Source organism: Mugil cephalus, chromosome 2 (assembly GCF_022458985.1).
Source record: "Mugil cephalus isolate CIBA_MC_2020 chromosome 2, CIBA_Mcephalus_1.1, whole genome shotgun sequence".
Lineage (NCBI taxonomy): Eukaryota > Metazoa > Chordata > Actinopteri > Mugiliformes > Mugilidae > Mugil > Mugil cephalus.
The window spans coordinates 10,744,238-10,763,476 of NC_061771.1; the positions used below are offsets into that span (position 1 = coordinate 10,744,238).

Sequence of the window (19,239 nt, forward strand, 5' to 3'; positions counted from 1 at the left end):
GCTGACTGCAGTCGTTGCATTAACATGTGTCAGGGAGGATCCAATCACAAGTGACCAGCATAAAGTACAGGTGTGAACACAGCCAGGACACATTTGAGAGATCAGATCTCTGGCCACATTTCATCTCTTCAGTCTGGGTTGGGGCATTTTGTTTTGAATTCACATAGTGAGTGTTGTGTTTGAGTTAGCATTTCTACTTAAAGTCAGTAAACAGATGTGTTGAGGTCATGTTTCTCTGTCATTACTCATGAACATGGATAAAAAAAGATAGCTAGCAGCAAAGAAAGACGATATCACCATTCAAAATTCCACATAAACCCCATTAACAGTCATATATTTGATACAGTGATTGATTCTAAGCCAGGGGACCCTGGTTGCACATTATATTTCTCATAGTTTCAGTTCATTGCCAAATGAAGAAAAAAATGCAACCACTAAACATATGGGTTGGGATTCAGAGATTTAGCTAGGTTAGCAGGATTTAGCAAAGCCAAAGGGGGTATTTATCTAGCCCTCAAACTTATAAACCGCTTCGTTATTTTAATGAATGCAAACTACTGCTCCATGTTCAGTCCGCAGATTGCCACAATTGGGCACCTCACAAGCTCCATGTTCTCACAGCGCAAGCACACACCCCGCCATCGTCATCGTGCATGCCATAAATCGCCTGGTGTCACATGATGTGGATGTGCTGTTCCTCCTGTTTGAGAATGAGTGCAGCCCTGCCTGCTGTTGCTGCAGCACTGAACCTCAGCTCAGGAAAATGAGGTGCTGGCAACAAAGAGCTTTGAGGAAGTAGACACATATCTCCAAGGACACATACCACCCGGCAGATCAAAGGACCTAGAGGACGCGTTTGATGGGGCAACCACACTGGTTTTCAAAGCATTGTAGTCTTGCATCTCATAGCCCACCAAGGCCCATGATAGAAATTCTAATACGTCCGCCTGTCAGTTAATTGAAGCCCCATTCTGTCCCTTGGGGGAGAGCAGGCAAGTCTTTAGAGAGCGTCTTTGTCCTGCTGCTGGCCGCCATTAATTATTATTCCTCAATCGCCACCTCTATAACACAATTTATTGTTTGAGTATGTTTTTGTGTCTTGTCACCGGTCTCTTGTCTCCGGAGAAGGCACTGATGTCTGACAGAGAATAAGATCACAGCTATCAACATATTCACTCGCATCATATCAGCCCACCTTTGGGGAAGTTGTGTGTTTGCTGAGGAGATGTTTGGTTGTCACTGTCGTTGCATTTGATCATGGGAGGGCGGATTCAGAGTCTGTGTTGTTGTTAGTCGGCACAACAACAGAATATAAGGTAGAGGACATGAGAAGGACATGAGAAAAAAATAGATGTTTGAAAGATTTATTTATTTATTTTTTTTTTGGCAAAGACAAATCGTGATATATTTTCCTGTAGATAGAAGAATAAATTCACACATGCAGAGAGCAGTCCTGTCAATCCAGAGTCATGTCCCTCTCCCCCAGAGACAGACACTCTCCCAGACAGACAGGAAGTCAGCCCTGTCTGTCTGTGAAGCTCTTAGACAGGCGGAAATGATGAGCGATGGCAGTCGATCTGAGCTCAGCCATGTTTCTACATGTGGCAGATGTGGTGCGAGGTGTAAAGCACACACTTGATCTTTGAAAAAATACCCGCAGTACAGCGTAAAAGGCATCTATCAGAGTTATCTTGTTGGGATACATGTTTGATATGCAGAAAGTCTCGTATGTCTTTCAGCTTAATGTGTCCGTATAGCCAGTGGGGGGGGGGGGGGGGCGGATTCTGGTGATGGCACTGACAAATGATCTCTCAAAATCCTGACAAATGGCTTGAAGTTGCGATGATATCGTTGCATGTCGGCGGCTGTGTCAGCCTGGAGCACTGGGCGCGTGCTCTGTGGACATATATGATTCTCCAGTAATAGACGCTGGCTCTTGTTTTGGACTTAAAGAGCACTTGGAACCCTTGAACCGATCACAGAGGTTCGTTGCCCTAGTGCACAGCATTTCTATAGTTTCCCTCTTTGTCTCTGTGACCTCCTATCTCCAGACCAAATGACCGGTTAGGACATTGAAAGGGAAATTGCGTGCATTCCTCCATAATCGTAAGAGGTATTTACATATGCTCTCTAAATAATTATGCGGTCCAACCGGGAGCATCCAATGAATTTTTCACAAAAGCACTTTCTGCTATTTACATTCCTAAAATGTAATGTGGTTTACTTATGCAGCTGGACGGCCCGAATCAAAGCATTCATTCCCGGGGACCAAGTGCAGGCAGAAGGAGAGGCAGAAAGAGAGAGACAGGAGGGGGCCGAGCAGAAAAAGTTCAAAGCTTGCGAGGTCAAGCTTGAGGGTCACTCTCTCGGTGCCTTTTCACAGCCTGCGTGAATACATAACCGGCAATTGACTTTCTAATCGGGAGGGGCCCTCATAAAATATGCAGTTTAATAATCGCGGTTATCATGGGTGCTTTTTTTGTTTCCACCTTGTGTTTTAGCCGAGAAGCATCTAAAGCGAGCAGCATATCAAATACTGATGGGGCTGCTGCTTTCCTCTGCCACCATGTTATGCCCCTGAAATTCAAAATGACAGCCAGCCACTTCCCTCATCCCCTTAGTCATAACAGCGCTTCCCTGTTGCATTTATTTATTTTTTTTTCTCAGATTGGATCAAAGCTTTGACCTGTGTTGCCAGGTGACCTTTCCTGATCCCACTGGTGCCTCCGGAGAACAGACCTTTGCCGGGGCACCTGGGAATTACCTCGGTGGTGGCGTTGTCGGCGACTGTCACCGAGCTCTTGTCTGTTTGATGTCACCTCTGACACTGGCCTCTGTAGCGATCGCCGGGGAGATCTGACACCCTTGCTGCGCTGTGAATAATAGAATACATCTACCTGTCTTCGCTCACCATTGTCACCTGTGCTCCCTCATGATGAATGAATTTTCCCATGCTTACCTCCAGGGGTGATGTGTTCTTCCTGTCTGCTTACAGGGTACGGAGAGAGGCTTTCGGCGGCCAGCCATGGGAAAGAGCTGTCAACAGGGTGGCTCAGCTGGCAGCGCCCAGGTTTCCCATGAGGCCAAGAGCTGCCTAAAGTGGAGATTCAAGGATGCTGAAGGATGAAAAGGAGGAGCTGGAGAAGTGACCTGGGCTGGCTGAATGGACTCCAGTCAACAGTGAGAGACACCAAATGATGTTCAGTGTTTCTCATCGTTCAGTCAACAAACCTGCATGAGACTCATTACAAATGTGTGTCTGCTATGTGTATATGAAGTGTATGCCCTTTTAAGCAAGTGGTTCTTCATTTGATCAGTCTTTTTTTTTTGTCCTTTTCTGTAGTCAATGTTCCTGATTTCATGCCATTTGTACTATTGATTCCACAGGATTCCCTTTTGCCGTGAACCATTTAATTCCAACTAGTGCAACCAGTGCACATCAGTGGCAGCGTCCCCCGTCTTAGCTTCACGCCAGTGGTGGCCTGTCAGGGTTACCCCAACAATCCATATAAAGGGATTCCGTCACTAGTCACAGCTGTCTTAGAGGTCAACGCTTTAACATGTTGATCTCTGCGAATGAGGTTTTGAGGGTTGGCAAGTGGTTGGATGAATTGATGGATGGAAGATGTGACATTTGCTGAGGGTGAGGGACTGTGCTCAGCAGCAGTGAAAAGCAGAGAGCTGAGCTGTGGTTTGGCCTAACGCGTTGCTGTTTCCGAAGCTGCTGTCACTCTCCAAGTTAGTCGAACAGAAGAAGAATCTCTGCCAATTGGCTGATGATGTTACGTTTTATTTTTCAAATCAAAATACCCACTTACGTGCATTCACCCACAGCCGGTGATATCGGCAGTCACAAGCACACCACAGATGCATGTACGGTAAATCAGCGTGCAGGAAATAATGATCACGGCGGTGTGGCCGCAACGGTTTCCATCAAAGCCACTGTCCTCATGGAGCACACATGTGTGTCAGGCATCATCTGCTTTGGATTACTGAGGTCTGAGAATGTCTGTGGGCTGATCCGGCCCCCACCATTTTGTCACCATATGTCACCCCTCTTACCCCTTTGAATCACTGTGTTATATTCTTTATGATGTGCAACGAATATGCATTTCATGCAGGGCGGCTGTGGCTCAGCAGGTAGGGTGGGTCCTCTCCCCTCTCCACAAGGTTAGCAGCTTGATCCCTGATTTTTGGACCACATGTCCATGGCCTTACATACAACTCTCAATCAACATTAAACAGAACAAACAGACTGCATCAACAGAAATGTGCCAATGATGAAGGTGCAACACACTACAATCAGTCTTCCTCCTCTATCTTTTTCTGTCTACCCACCTCTAAGTCCTTTAACTTCTCGATTTATTTCCACTCCCTGCCTTTGCACCCCTGTCTGCCTCTCTAAGCTGTTTGGAGATGCATTCCTTATTCCTTGAATGCACACAGAAATGCTGGGTGCTCTGGCGTCAGCACTTCTTAAAATGGGCTGCTGCCACCGCTGCTCCAGCTGGAGCTTCAGCCCCCCTTTTCCTGGAGAGAGAAGGCGAGACGAGAGTAGGAGGAAAATCCTCTAAATCCGCCAAACTCAGGAATGTATTTTCATTAAAACAAGTTTGTTTGAAGAGATTGGGGAGGTGGAGGAGAGAGATGGCATATCAGAATTGACCAGACTCAACAGCTCAATGGCTGCAAAGCACTACAAGTATTAGAGGAGCAGAGAATACATTTCATGAGGTGGAGGCACATATAGAGGCTAAGGAGAAAGCTCAGCTCAAATCCTTACTTCCCCGGTTGTCACTAGGTACATTGGGGAATGGTGTTTCTGTGAATACGGCTCACCTCTGTCGATAGCTAAAGACACTGTCCCAGCAGATCTCCCATTATCCAGTCCACACTCATCCAGATCCATGCATTGCCCTGGTCAGTCTGTAGGAGGGCTAATTAAAACCAGGGAAACACAAAACTTCATGGAAGAAGCTTATCAGAATCCACACACCATCCACTGTCTTAAATGTGACTGCCAGACTGGGACTGACCGCACAGAGCTACAGTATCCCTCTCCACCCCTTCACACTCACCTCACACGGGGCACAGCAACAGTTTCCTTTTTTTACATTTACACATTTGAACAAAACCGTGCTGACCAGTCGCCCTTATTTTCACAACGCATTCTTTTGGTTTTATGGTACGTCTCACCAATCATGTTATGTTCATAAGCACGTTGTGTGACGCCTGATGAATCCAAGCATAAAGTAGCTGAGTGGGCAAAATATTAGTTTACAGAGGTTTAAGAAAAACTTCCAGTTCAAGTGGTGGCTGCAATTTTCTGGTTTGTGTCTGTTGATCAGTGTCTGTGACTCTAGTTTTGGCTGTTCGTTGGGCTCCTGACGGTGGCCTTTCAGCTAATTGAGGATGTTGAATCACTCGTAGAGCACCTAGATAAAAGACAAGACTCTGAACGAATGTCAGACTTAGCGAGAAATTGTACAAGAGGAGAAAAGGTTATACGAAAGTTTACAAAAGTCAAGAGGGAACATACACATTCAGATATTTACACAACAACATGTTGATCCAGAAGGATTCAAATGTGGAGCAACTGATTTGCTTTTCCTAGCTTCCTGGCAGCTCTTATGGATTTAACTTTTGAGTACAAAATACAGACTACTGTTGCCTAGTATGAAGCGTTATCGCCTCTCACGTACATACAAGACAGCTGGCTGTTGGGTTTAGTTCTTGTGGTATGTTTAAGTATAACCTTTTAGTCCAGATACAGGCAACATCACAGTCTTTGTTACCAGCAGTTGTTTGACTGATTTGGTGTGTCAGGCCTTAAGAAAACATTCCCCAGTTAATCACTGAGAAATGTTAAATCATCTACTGGTGGAAGACATGTAAACCATTATAAAGACTTTGATCCAATTGCGTGCAGAACCTAACTGGGGGTGAAAATGGAAGCAGGAAAAATGACTCAGATTGTCAAATTACCACAGTTTTTTGTTTTGCCACGCTGCAGCAATGTTGCCATGTTCCAATTTCACGCACTGTTTTATAAATGACAGCAACTATAACTAAAGCTGAAGAAAAAGAAAGAGGGAGAGAGGGGGAGACCTAGTTTGTGATAAACTGTTGAAGTATCCAGTGACACCAAATCCAAGAGTCCATACAGGGATTTCACCTCAGGGCAGAAACATCAGATCCTGTATTTTGGCACATTCCTCTCTCTGTATCTGTTTCAGCACTTTGTTATCTGTCTCAAATAACTCCCTGGGGGTGCATATTATCCCCCAACGCACTGAAACTAGGAAGAAATTTATCAATCAGTTTCATTTTGGGGTTTTTGGTAATCCCTACCCGTGTGTAATAGGTTGCTGAGATCCACTCTTTCGACAAGCTGACTCAGTCCGATGAGCAGACCCACCAGGCCTTTCCTCAATGCTCCTCCTTTGCTGCCGTGCCCTTGATCAGCACAGGGTGGTGGACGCACATGGGGACCACCCCTGGATTGAAAGAGCCCATTGCTCCCTTGATCAGCGGGAATGAACCCTTGCATGGCTTTAAACACACGTAAACACAGAAAGAACAACACATGTGAGTGATTACATGTACACAAAACACGAGGGAACATCATACGGCACAATATTGTGCAGCTAATTTAATGACACACAAGAATACACACAAACTGAAACATCCATCCATCAACATCATGTGTGTGCACGTGAATGAGTCAGAGGGACATATTTTAAGTGGAGATGTCATCGAAAGATAAAATATGAATACACAAGAGCCCGCAAATAAATACACACAAATAGACAAAATTAAACTGTGAAAGACAGACGGGGACAAACACTGAGGGGTATCCCTTGTTAAGTTCCCCAGCGTGGTGTGTGTTGGTTTCTCAGACCAGCGTCTGGGTGTAAGCTGATAGCTTGATGTCATGATGCTGCTGTCGTCAGAGGGCTGCCATATGCAAGCCAGATGAGGTCCGCTCGGCATCGGCATGTACATTTACACTCCCTGAAGACCTTCCGAGAAGTCCCCCGTCACTCTTCCTCCTTCTTTCTCCTGCTCGCTCCCTCCCTCGGGGGTGCTGGAGCTCGATGGTGGCCGTTTGAAGGCTGGTGCAGCGACGGGTGGGCTTAAAGATGGAAGGTCAGGAGAGCGGAAGGGGCCAGTGGAGAAAGATAGGGACGGATGAGAGAGACAAAGGACGGAAAGGAAGAGTGAAGAATAAGAAAGATGAGAAGAGGGAAAAATGGGGGGAGGAATAACCAAAGAGAGGGGATGGTGGGTGTTTCTCCTTTTATTGTTGTTGCCTTAGAAAAAGCTTTGGCCTCTGTGCTTGGCTGATAGCACTGCTACTGGTACACAACAAACACGTTACACGTACGCACACACACACACACACACACACACACACACACACACACACACACACACCTCCTTCCGCTTGTTCTACATGGCAATCACCATGGCAACAAAATGTACAGAACGCATTCGGGGTGGGATATTTTTAAGTTTCAAAGGAGTGGAAACAACAATAGGGACGGCAAAGAGGAAGATATGAAAACTGGGGTAAGAGAGAGGGAAGGAGAGCTACAGCAGTGTAAGTGTAAGCAGATGGGCCAGAACCATACGTGGGGGGGGGGGCCTAGAACACATTAAAGGGTCAGTACCTCCAAATTACACAAAAACATTTTCTCATTTGCCTTTAATATTTAATGTTATTTGTGAGTTGTGTTTGCGCCTCAGTCCCTTTACAACTAATGAATTTAAAGTGTGCCCATAGCATCAAAATGCAAATTAATAACAACTTGCCTTTCCTGCAAAAAAAAAAAAAAAAAAAGCACAAAGGGACTAGCCTGGACCTACCTACATGTTGTTCTGGACTCTCTCCAATAGGAATTGACCATACTGCCAATCAAATCCGTCGGGTGGGCTACGTGATGCGTACGTAGTCCTACACATCACCCGAGAGCTGTAGATTTGGATTTGTTTCGTGTTTAGAGCGTCTGTTGTTAAAGATATTAACAGTGAAAAACGTGCACTATTTAAAAAGTAAAAAAAAAAAAGTTAGACGTTATTATGAAGGCATTCATCTCATTCAGAATGCACTAATCATTTAATGTGACATACTCTGTTGCTCTGATTGGTTGTTGGACTATCCAGTTTTGTGCTATAATGAAAGGTGTGCAACCAGACTCATATTCTGATCAGAGTCTGGCTACACTGGTCCACCCTATACAGGGATGAAGGCAGAACGATTTAGCATAAAATTTGCAAAGATAAAAGCAAAACTCTGACAAAATATAAGACATAAGACAATGTTTATTTATCCCACGTACAGGAAATTACCTTGTCACAGTATCACAGAATTACAAAAAAGACATAAAAGACAACATAAAATTTGAAAGAATGTACAAAATACACTCAGACACACAAAAAAATTGGAATATAACATAATTGCTATAGTAAACATGGACAGTAAAGCAGAATTTTGTGTGAAAAGGACAAAACGGGTCTGAAAGACAATGCAACAATATGATTTGGTTTGTGTAAACTTGCCCTTTAAACTAGACCCAATGTAAAAAAACACTTGCATGTTGTCTTCACACATGGTGCAGTGAGGTACACACCTGTAAATGTGAGCATGTGTGACTTTGTGTGGCCTTGTTTGTGTCTGTGTGCCCCCCCTGCCCCCCAACAACATCTTATCCCTCCTGCCCCGGTGTAGATTTAGCATGGACAGCTGAGATCATTTCAGGAGTTGAAGCAGGTCGAAGGTCAGACACTGGGGTAGGTGGCCTCTTATGCTGAGACCACCATCCAGCAGTTGCCAAATAAATCAGGCTCGCTGAGTAGTTTGGCGAGCACGACATACCTCCCTCCTTCACACTCTCTCTTTCTGTCTGTTTGTCTCCCTTTCATGCTCTCGCTTTCTTGTACACACACACACACACTCACACAGGACTGCGTATCCGAGCCAACAGTAACCCATAAAGCCACATCTGGCCCAGCTTTCCCCATTGGACATGAACAACACGGCCACCTTGAAAATCTCTGCCCTTATTTGAAGTCATATTTATTTCTGGGCCTTTCTCCAGGTCCACTTTTTTTTTCTTCCCGTCTTCCAGTTTTCTACGGTCAGATCAAATTTGGTGTATGATTAATTTATTTATTTGTGAGTCTTTTTTACATATTAGAATTAAATCCAGACAGCAATTCACCCAGGGCTAAAAAAACAAAGCTAACGAGGAAGCTAACACAATTTGGTTTCCATAGCATAGCTAATTTCTCCAATTCTACAGGGGAAATTTTTATAGAACTCACCTGTTCACCATGTTTCCATAATTAACAGTGCGGTTTCACCTGCCTGCATCAGCTCTACCGACGCTGAACCTCTTGGGCCCATTCAGACCTTGTCTCAGCAATCTGATGACAGGTGGTGAGCATTAGGTAGAGTGCGTTTCACTGATCCAATCTTAGACCACATTTGGAGGTGATCCACATTTCATCACATTCTTTCTCCAGTGTGAGCAAACAATGCGTCCTGGGTCACAAACAAAAAACAAATCACCGTTATAAAGAAAAAAGCACGGTGGATGATGTCTGGTCATTAATAATGAGAGCCTTTTAAGATAATCAATAAATCTAAACAAGAACTAATGAAATTATTAAATAAATGCATCACCATGTGGCTGATTGTTTCAAAATACACATAATTTCCCCGTGTTACGACATTTTGTTGTACAGCGCTAGATAGCAATCTATTTTAAATGACAGCTGTTATAATATTCTACTGCATCACAGATGATGCTGGTGTTTATTTGGATACAGAGCACCGAAAGGCTGGACACTTTTCAGACTGCCCAGGTCAGATGTTAATATAAGGTCAGAAAAAGGGCTTTAGACAGTTAATAAATCAGCTGGCAGTTAGATGGAGTCAGGGACTGCCAGGAGGGCGACGCCCAGAGACACTGCGAAACCGCTCTTCAAGGCCCCTAGGGTGACGTCCATCGTTCAGCCATCTTTATGCACGGTCCAAGGTTGATTTACACAGTTGGTCTAAGAGTCCAGAGTCGGTTTAAACACAGCAAATAGAGAACCACTGGCAGAGCACGAGCATAACTGAAACAATGACAAATGTGAGATTGTTTAAAGAAAAACTTGCAGCATGCAGAGTATGGATACTCTGTACAAATAAAACTGTAGCACAGATGGATTTATCAGTCCTGAATTCAGGTTAAGGAAAGTGCATACACTACAGCTTAAATGATCAATACATTTACTTTTCCCTGGCACAAACTGTAGGTGGGGATTGATGACATGATTAGCACTCTAACTGGGAAGCGTCTTAAAGATCTCGAAGATTCTTCGTTTTTTCTTTCCAACAGTTTTGCCCTTTTGGGTGATTTCCATATTTGTGATTTTTCTCATTTTGTTGTTGGCTGAGCTCAGTTGTGAAAAGATGATGTCATATTTGGGGATAACTTAGAATTTAAATCTAAATCTGATGTGAATTGTGGGCTGTTTGTGTGTGTTGCCAACACTGTCATTCACATCATAATCAAATGCAACCCATGCAGCATCAATACATCAAACTATGTTATGTATAAAAGTAAAAAGAAACAACAACAAAGGAATCTTCTGCACAGTCAGTTATATCTAGGTTATTTCTTTATGATAGAAAGGATCAATTGCTTTGGGAGGCAGAGTCTGAAGCCCTGTTCAGACTTGATATTAACATGCATGCTGAGTGATTGGACCAAAGTTTGCGTTATAGCTTATACCTCTCCTGGTTGAACAAGTGCTCCACAAACTGAGGCTGTAGTCCTCAGTGGTGCAGGTTTGACTTAGGACTGAGATTAAGACAGAGGACAACATGCAGGAAACAGCACAGGCTTAAGGTCAACGAAATAACTTGTGCATCTCGAGTCAACACTTGAGGTCAAATCCCAGTTTTTTGTGTCTGTATAGAAATATAAACACACATCATGCTACATATCACTGTTTCAGAACGAAGAACGGGGCTATTTCTTGTGTGCGTTGGGGGATAAGATATAAACTGTGGGACGTAATGAGAGGTGGAGTCTCAATCAGTCACAAAGGAACTCTGTTTACACACAGGGTGTCAGTTAGGTTGGTGGTCTGTCAATGTGGGGCCAGGAAGCATTAATAGTATGTGGTCAGAAGTGGTCTGTGCTCTCAAATGCATCCTCAATTCATTTTCGATGTGATCACACTTCTACTTTAAATCAGCCTCTTGTTATTGGATCTTTCAGGATGGTCTGAACATGGCAGTATGTAGTCTTGGCCAACACTTCTTTTATTTCATGCACCGGAAGCCTGGGTTAATCTTAAATCATCCTAAAGTACCGGTGTTCAGACCTGTTATTAAAATGTGTCTCCACATGCGTCCCGAGCCAGCACTTGAGATCCAATCAGTTTAGATCAGATTAAATTCAAGTTTATTGTCATTACACATGTACAGGTACAGAGCAATGGAATGACATTCAGCATCTAAGCAGAAGTGCAATAAGCAGTAAGTGCATGTAGCATAAATAGTGTGGTATATAACAGGCGTGGTACAGGTTGGTTATGTAGCATATCACTCTCCCTCCCTGTATGCAAATAAACACCGACACCATTTATATGTTATACTGTAACAGCTGCTGCCTCTAATGGATTAGTACCTACTGCTGCATAAGAACAGCTGTTTGTTTTGTGCGTGTGTCATGACTTGGAGAGATGATTTATATTTTGGAACCATCTGTAAAGTCCCTATCACCCATTGAAAAGCTCAGATTAGAACTGATTATAACTTTCATATGCACCCGAATTTCACCACTGAGTTGCTTGAAGCAGTGTTAATATATAATATCTCTGGTAATAACAGTAAATAAAGACACCGGCCATTACTGACTTTCATCCTGGGCGTCTTCACACCTGCAATCAGATTTTCCAGGGCGGATCTTAATGCGGGGTCTGAACAGAAGCGCTCATTCGACCATGTGGCCTCAGCAGGAAGCCTCCTTCTATTGATCTGAGACAAACAAGGTGCGGAGGTGCTCTCAGGTCACCAGCTTGTTTGCCGTCCTCGCTTTTCCGATTCAAACTGGAGACTGGAGCAGCGTCGCGTACGTGGCGCTGCAGATAGGGCAGGCTGAGCTCCGTGTGCGTACGACTCCTTCCATGACGATATGGCACAAAAGATAATTTGACGATCTGTGTGTTCGGCTGCCAGGTTACACCACCACCACCACCACCTCCACCTCCACGGCCGTCTCCTCCCCGCCTCTCCTACTGCGACTCCTTTACTGCTGTGGTAACTTATTAATTTCTGTCAGCTGGTTTTCCCTGCCATTTAGAGATACTACCAAATCACATTATGTCTGTCATGGATTACGCGTACAGGCAATACATCTCCCTTGAAGAAGAAAGGAAAAAAAGATCAAAGATGTTCTCACAATCACCTCTAAGTGGATAAGGGAGGTGTTTGTGTGTGTGTATATGTGTGTGCCTGCATCCCACGTATGTGTTATGGGGAATGCAGATAGCCAGCAAAAAAAAGAAGAAGAAGAAGAAGAAGAATTCTTTCAATTTGCTAACGTCTTCATCAGTGTCCTCTATCTATTATTCACCCAAAAGGAATAGTAATCACTTTATACTTTTGGGGATTCTGCCGCGTGGAGCACTTAAAGGTCGTCCATTCAGTTGTGTTAGTTGTTGACAGAATGATACGAGAGAGACGCACATCTCAAGTTTTACCTCGCTGAGACGAATAATAATAACAGAATCTGAGAGGCCACAAAGACATATTCCCATATTTACCCGTGTGTGTGTGTGTGTGTGTGTGTGTGTGTGTTTGTGTGTGTGTGTGGCGGAGGATTTGAAGCTGTCACTTTGTAATTACCTCAGCAAATACAGGCTTGGAGAGAGTTGACTGAAGTCTTCCAGTTGGACAGCCCTGGGAGAAAATGAGAAGTGACAGGCCACATAACACAGCGTGGGACGTAAATAACTTTTACCCCCCTTTCTCTCTCTCCCTCTCTTCGTCATAGAAGCATGGATGATACTTCAAGGATTTTGAAAGAGAGAGGGAGAGGGGGGAAGAGATGAGCCGAAATGAGAGAATATCCCTTGCTTTCATCTTTAGAAAAAATCTCTGACATCCTCTCTCACTTGCTTTGATGAAAGTCTTTGGTTTTTTGGTGTTTTATCCTCTTACATGAGGTGTATGCGTCCCATCCCGCGCGCCCCGGTGTGTGGCGCGCACGCGCACTGCTCACACACACACACGCGCGCTCTGACGAAAACTGGCACGCGCTGATAGCATTTTCTCAACAGAATGTGTGTAGGTGGCGCGAGGAATCGTGCTTTTGTGTGTGCATTTGAGGGACTTTTCTCAGAGCCAGTTGGCGTTGGAGGGCCTGAATTTTTCATTCCTCGTCCTCGTCAAGTACAAAAAGTCCAGGGGTTTGTGTTCTACCCACCAGCCGCTTGGCTTCATTTTGTTGTGCAGGACTTCCTTCAGTGTCCTGTGTTCTTTGAGCTCCAGGCAGGTTGTTACTGAGACAGCAGCGCTGTAGTTACAGCATGTGTGTGTGTGTGTGTGTCAGTGCGCGTCCTGCATTGATCAAGCAAGAAACACTTCCACATTGGAAGGGACTGATGATGTGTCTTCGAGCAGCTTCAACCCCCATACATGTACATTCACACAGGCAGACATATATACCTTGTCCTTTAAAGCCGTACCATCCTGCCTCTGGCTCTGTATCACCAGTGTCTGCCTTCTTCATGTGTCTTTTTCTCTCAGCCTCTTGAACCTCCACCACTCCGCCTGGCTCGAGTCCAGTTATAGATTGTTAATTACCGTTTGTACGTGATGCGCGGTCTCGCCTCCAAATACTACAGCAGTGTTCTTTGGCAGACATCAAAGTGTCGGTGTTTCATTCCATGGGGATTAGTGATGGTAGTGTGTGATAATGCCCCTGCCTGCTCGCTGAATTAAACGCCCGTGGCTGAGCTCAGGTACTGGGATTCTAATGAACACACAATCACTCAGGGCGTCAAATGCCGTACCTACACATAGGTTAGGCAGATACAGGCATGTTGTAAACTCGGCGAGGCTCCCAGCCCACAGCCTCATTACAGAAAAATATACGTGAAGTCTGCGCTAAACATCCAAGCAAGCTGTCATCGCTTTCATCTGATTCCTCTCAGAAAAAGAAGCTTTACGTTGGTCAATATGTCCACCGAGACCCACAGTACACTGGCTGTCCTTCATCCTTCTCTCATCTTTCACCCCCGTGGCAAATTGGATTTTTAAACGGCTCGTTTTTGATCAGTCCCCCACACTCATATAATTGACTGTGGTTTTCTCACTGTCTGTTTTCCCTCTTTCCCTTTCTCTCGGCCTCACCAGCAAACTTAATAAAAAAAAATGGTTATAACGTACAAAAAAAAAAAAAGAAAAAAACAATCTCTATAGCAACTCTCGCCATGATTTGTACAAAGGACAAATGACAAGTGTTTAAAGGGCTGCGGGGCGTTTTAATGTTCAGTTTGTGTTTTCTCTCGTCGGCTGAGAAGGTCTCGGGAGACGGCAGGAAAAACAGCCATGAAAGGAAAATTACAGAGACAGACAGAGGGAGAGGCCGAGGGAGGGAGAGCGATAGAAACTTGTCCTTGGTGATCAATGCATGTGCTATTGTCTGTTCTGTTTCTTTGTCCGCAAGGACGAAGGCAGAGGAGAGGAGGACAGTGATGCATATGAACAGGATTTAGTGCTGTTATACCAAATGCCTGACCACATGCTGGCTGTGCTGTAGGTGTGTTTCTGTGTCACGCACATATAGGACACTATGTCTCTGTCATCATTTTAGACTAGATTCTTTAACACTCGAAAATCACATTGGTCAGTCCCCAGTATCTGTTGTGTTTTTGATAATTTGGCTAGCTAAAAGCAGATTAATGTACGCCTGAGTACTGTATTGCCTGAGTTTTTGCACCATCTGATAATTCTGTAGTGATGCCTTTATAAAACATAAGACCCATCAGTGCCATTGTATCATGAAATACAACGAACACGATGAAATTTAGCTTGGTGACCTTCAGATCAGCAGCACTGTTGAGCTTTGGGAGCCAGTTGTTGCAATTTGACATAAAGCACGTGTTCATCAGTACAACATTAAGGTGAATGTCACTTCAAATTCATCAGATGGATCAGGCTTCCAGACGCTTGATCAGGTTGGGTGAAAGTAGTGAATTTGGAATTTGTGTGTGTCTGTGTCAGGCTGCAACCTGCTGGGTATGGCTGCTGCCATCAGGGAGTGTCATTGCTTTGGGGTGTCTGGTCTTGTTATTGTTGTTGTTATTGTTATTGTAACACACACATATTCACTCCCCAAAAAACTCTTACAATTTAAGATGTCGGTTGATGTATATCTTTGTTTTGTTGATTGGGTAGGAGGCCAGTTCACTACTCTACAACAGTAACAAAACATCAAACAGATCATCTAACCCCACCATTTGTTATTTTATATACTATCCAATAGAAAAAGATTGATTCCGCTTACTTTAAGTGATTGTACTTTGACTGTGAAGTGGCTTCATTTGTTCTGAAACAAACACATAAATAGAGCAAAACTCTTGCCTGAATACGACAGGAGAAAGAATAAAAGGCAGAGCCTTGGGCCTGTTAGGGCAACTTATTCACTGTGGAAGTGTAACCTGCATCATTTATGTGATTATTTCTGCTCTTCACAGGCTTTAAAATGTGCCTTGCTTACTGACAACACTCCTAATCCTCTTCTGTGTTTGTTGTCATGACGTCCTCATCATTTGTTTGACATGCTTCTTCAGGATACAGGCTGTCATCCACTGTTCCTTCCTGGTTTACTGGCACCAGTCATCTTGATGTGTATGTATGTACGTATGTACGTATGTACGTATGTATGTATGTGTGGCAGGGTTCAAGACTAGAGGAAAAGATGCAGACAGACAGATGGACAGAGAAATGACCTTTATTTGTCTTTGTGAACTGGTTTAACAGCCCATGCTGGTAACGGAAAGAAAGGCACAGATAAGGATGGCAACAACAAAGGAAAGGGGGGGAGTCTGAGGGAGATAGTGAAAGAGGCAACGATAAAAAAAGGCCATACAGGAAGAAAAAAAAAAAAAAAAGAAAACACCAAAAGAAACGAAAGAGAGTCATAGCAGCCAGACAAATACCTCTCTCCACCTGTAATCACCTCCTGCAGGTCAGCTTCTGCCTCGTCTCGACTTGCCTCCAATCCTCCAACTAACACCGAGCCAAGCCATCAAACGGCTATCTCTTCTTCCACCTCCCCTTCTCTCTTTTCTCTTCTCTCTCTTTACACAGACGGAAAAGACCTTGATGTTTTTCCAATAATTGGCAGCAGAGGTTGACTTTTTTTTTTTCTCCACCCCCTCCCTCTTTTTCTGTTTATCTTTTTCTCCTTTTTTTTCCGCTCTTCCTCTTCCTTCAGAGATGAATAGTTGGCCCGGGATCAAAGGCAGACCCCAACCGGCCACTCTGACCACCACAAAGGGGCGTTGGGCGCTGGCGCGGGGCCAGGTGCTACACATGGCCACATAGCCAGGGACAAGCCGTGCAGATGGGGCCTGCAGAGCCCTCGCCGCCTCCGCCCCCACTGCTGTACGCGAGAGGTCAGTGGCTAAAGTATCAGAGCGTGTGCTTCCTGTAAGACGATCCAGTCTTGTGCAACTGATTCCCCTTTGTTCCCATCTGTCTTTTTCTCGTGCTTGTGTTTCACTCCGTCAGTTTGTGTACTTCCTGCAACTGCCGCGTCTTTGTCTCCGTCCGCACCTATAGCTCGCGCTTCTTCTGTGACCCTCTCTGTTCTTCTTTGCTCTTCCAGAAGACGGATCTGAGAGAGAGCGACTGCCCGTGCAACGGGAACAGGACCGGCCGAGGTAAACACTTCGCCCCCACGGACAGGCCGTGTTTAAAAGGAGACCCGACTGGAGTTTAGTTGAACACTTCCCCCTGCCCTCGACAGCCCTTGCTTAAATATATAAGTGCTGCGGCCAAGTCCAATGTGGCTGAGGCCAGAACAAATAAATTTTTGTGGAGGACACAAAATGTGGGATAGATAAAACAAACGAACAAGCCCTCGTAGTCCAAATATATACGCAACACCCAGCTTGCTTTTCAACTCCTTCAGCTGACACATTTGCAGAATTTCCCTGAGAAAGGCGAACGTGATGTTACCGAGTCAGACGGGATTCGTTAGGCCACGTTCAGAACTTGCATTAAGATCCGATCCGGGCAAATTCAATTATGAATGACCATCTTTAGGTGCGTCTGTGCACACCTGGCATTAACGCGCTTCTTCAAACGCATCTCCAGATCCCACACCAATTTTGCGCTTTGCATGCAAATAAACCCCAAGCATCATCCGAGCTGTGGGAACATATTATAACAGCCACTGTCTCTAATTGATCGCTACAGCTCCAGAACAGAGAACAGCGCTGCCTTATGTGTGTGCGTCATGACTTCATGCATACATGCATCAATAATTTACCTAATGCTCACACGCTGATATGCTTTCATTACTGAATCATTGTTTAGATTGATTGATTATTTAGTTAGTTAACAGCTACAAGGGCAGAGTACTTTTTTAAAATCTCTCATTACAAATGAACAGATTTCATTCACGATATTTCTTCCTTTGCAGATTATTATTTATAATTGAGATTGTGTGTGTGTGTGTCCAGAATAAATGAGGCAAAACTCTGATGCTGATTCAGGGGCACTTCTGTTTAGTAGGAGGTCTTTAATTGTGTGTTCACACTACCAAAGGAATGTGGACACATGCAACGCAGACCACCTCCAAATGCGGTCAGAGTTTGGAACTCTCAAATTATATCTCAATGCGCCCTAGGGAAGTTCACACCTGTACTTTACGCTGGTCACTAGAGATCTCTTTGACTGTTGATTTACAGGCCCCATGTGAGTCACTTCTTGAACAAAAGTGATGGGTTCTATTGTTCACATTGAAAACATCCGCTCTCACTCTTAGGACCCTGGCTAATAACATTCCACTACACTTCATCTATATTATAGTAGCCTATTGACATACTGTAGGAACACAGTGTACACCTATAAAACCTTGTGAGTAATTGGATCCATATTGTTTGAGTATGCCAGTCCTCCCCCTTATGTCTTCTATCTTTAATCAACTAACAGCGTGTTGCTCTGTAAAACAATATCTTATTTTTTTACCTAATGTCCTGAGCAACTTAAAGGAACTGAAAATGTATGAGCAAAAGTGTATAGTATAAGTAAGAATAAATATTACATATCATTTAATTTGGTAAGGTCTGTGCCATGTACACATGTTTGACAACATACATTTCTGGGAATGAAAAAAAGCACATTGGTAGTATTTTCCACACTCTGCATGCTGTCATGTGAGAATCCCCAGCTTCAGCCATGTGTTTAAAATTAGATGTACTCTTTTGTTGAATGAGAACACAGTAAAGTCCTGCTGCATCCCTGCTGGTCATGAACCACCGGAGCCGTGTCCACACCCTCTGCTCTTCCATTAAACACTATGATAACACAACATTTACACCATGAATGATGTATTAAACACTTACACAAACACATCCTTTGTAATATTAACTGACACAGAGAATGTTTTATGGATGTATACGTCTTTGGACATTCTGCAAAGGTTAGCATATATAATCTTTTGATGTTGATGGCTAATGTTTTGTAAGAAAACATTTTTTCTAAGAAAACATTAGCTCCACAATTGCAGTGTCGTCTGAGAACTTCTGCAGGTGACATTACTCAGTCTCAGTCCGAGGTGTGTACAGGGTGAATAGGACAGGGGACAGCACAGTCTCCTGTGCTGCTCTTGTGCTGCTGACGATAGTCCCAGACATGTAGTTCCCCCAACCTGGCATGCTGGGGTCTCTCAGTGACATTGTCCACTATCCAGGAAATGAGATGTGAGTCCCCAATCATTTCTATTAGCTTGTCCCTCAGTAACAGGGACTGGATGGTGTTGAATTTGCTGGAAAAGTCAAAGTACATGATGTTGTTTAGTACAGGGGAACCCTCTTAAGGTGTAGGCTCAGGTTAAATATATGCTGAAGGGGCTCCCTCGACTCATAAGCAAAGGCCCTGACTAACTGACATATGCCTGGTAAACAGGGAACAAAAGATCCTGTCGAACCCCGGTCTTC

General features: G+C 44.2%; 1 long non-coding RNA gene across 1 annotated transcript in view; it reads left to right on the forward strand.

Moving 5' to 3' along the window:
* LOC125004003 overlaps positions 1-19,239 on the forward strand; it is a 34,368-nt gene that overhangs the window by 8,444 nt on the left and 6,685 nt on the right. The window contains exons 2-4 of the long non-coding RNA XR_007112301.1: positions 2,996-3,180; positions 16,509-16,689; positions 16,902-16,956. This is a non-coding gene — a long non-coding RNA (uncharacterized LOC125004003). The remainder of the gene's footprint in view (positions 1-2,995; positions 3,181-16,508; positions 16,690-16,901; positions 16,957-19,239) is intronic.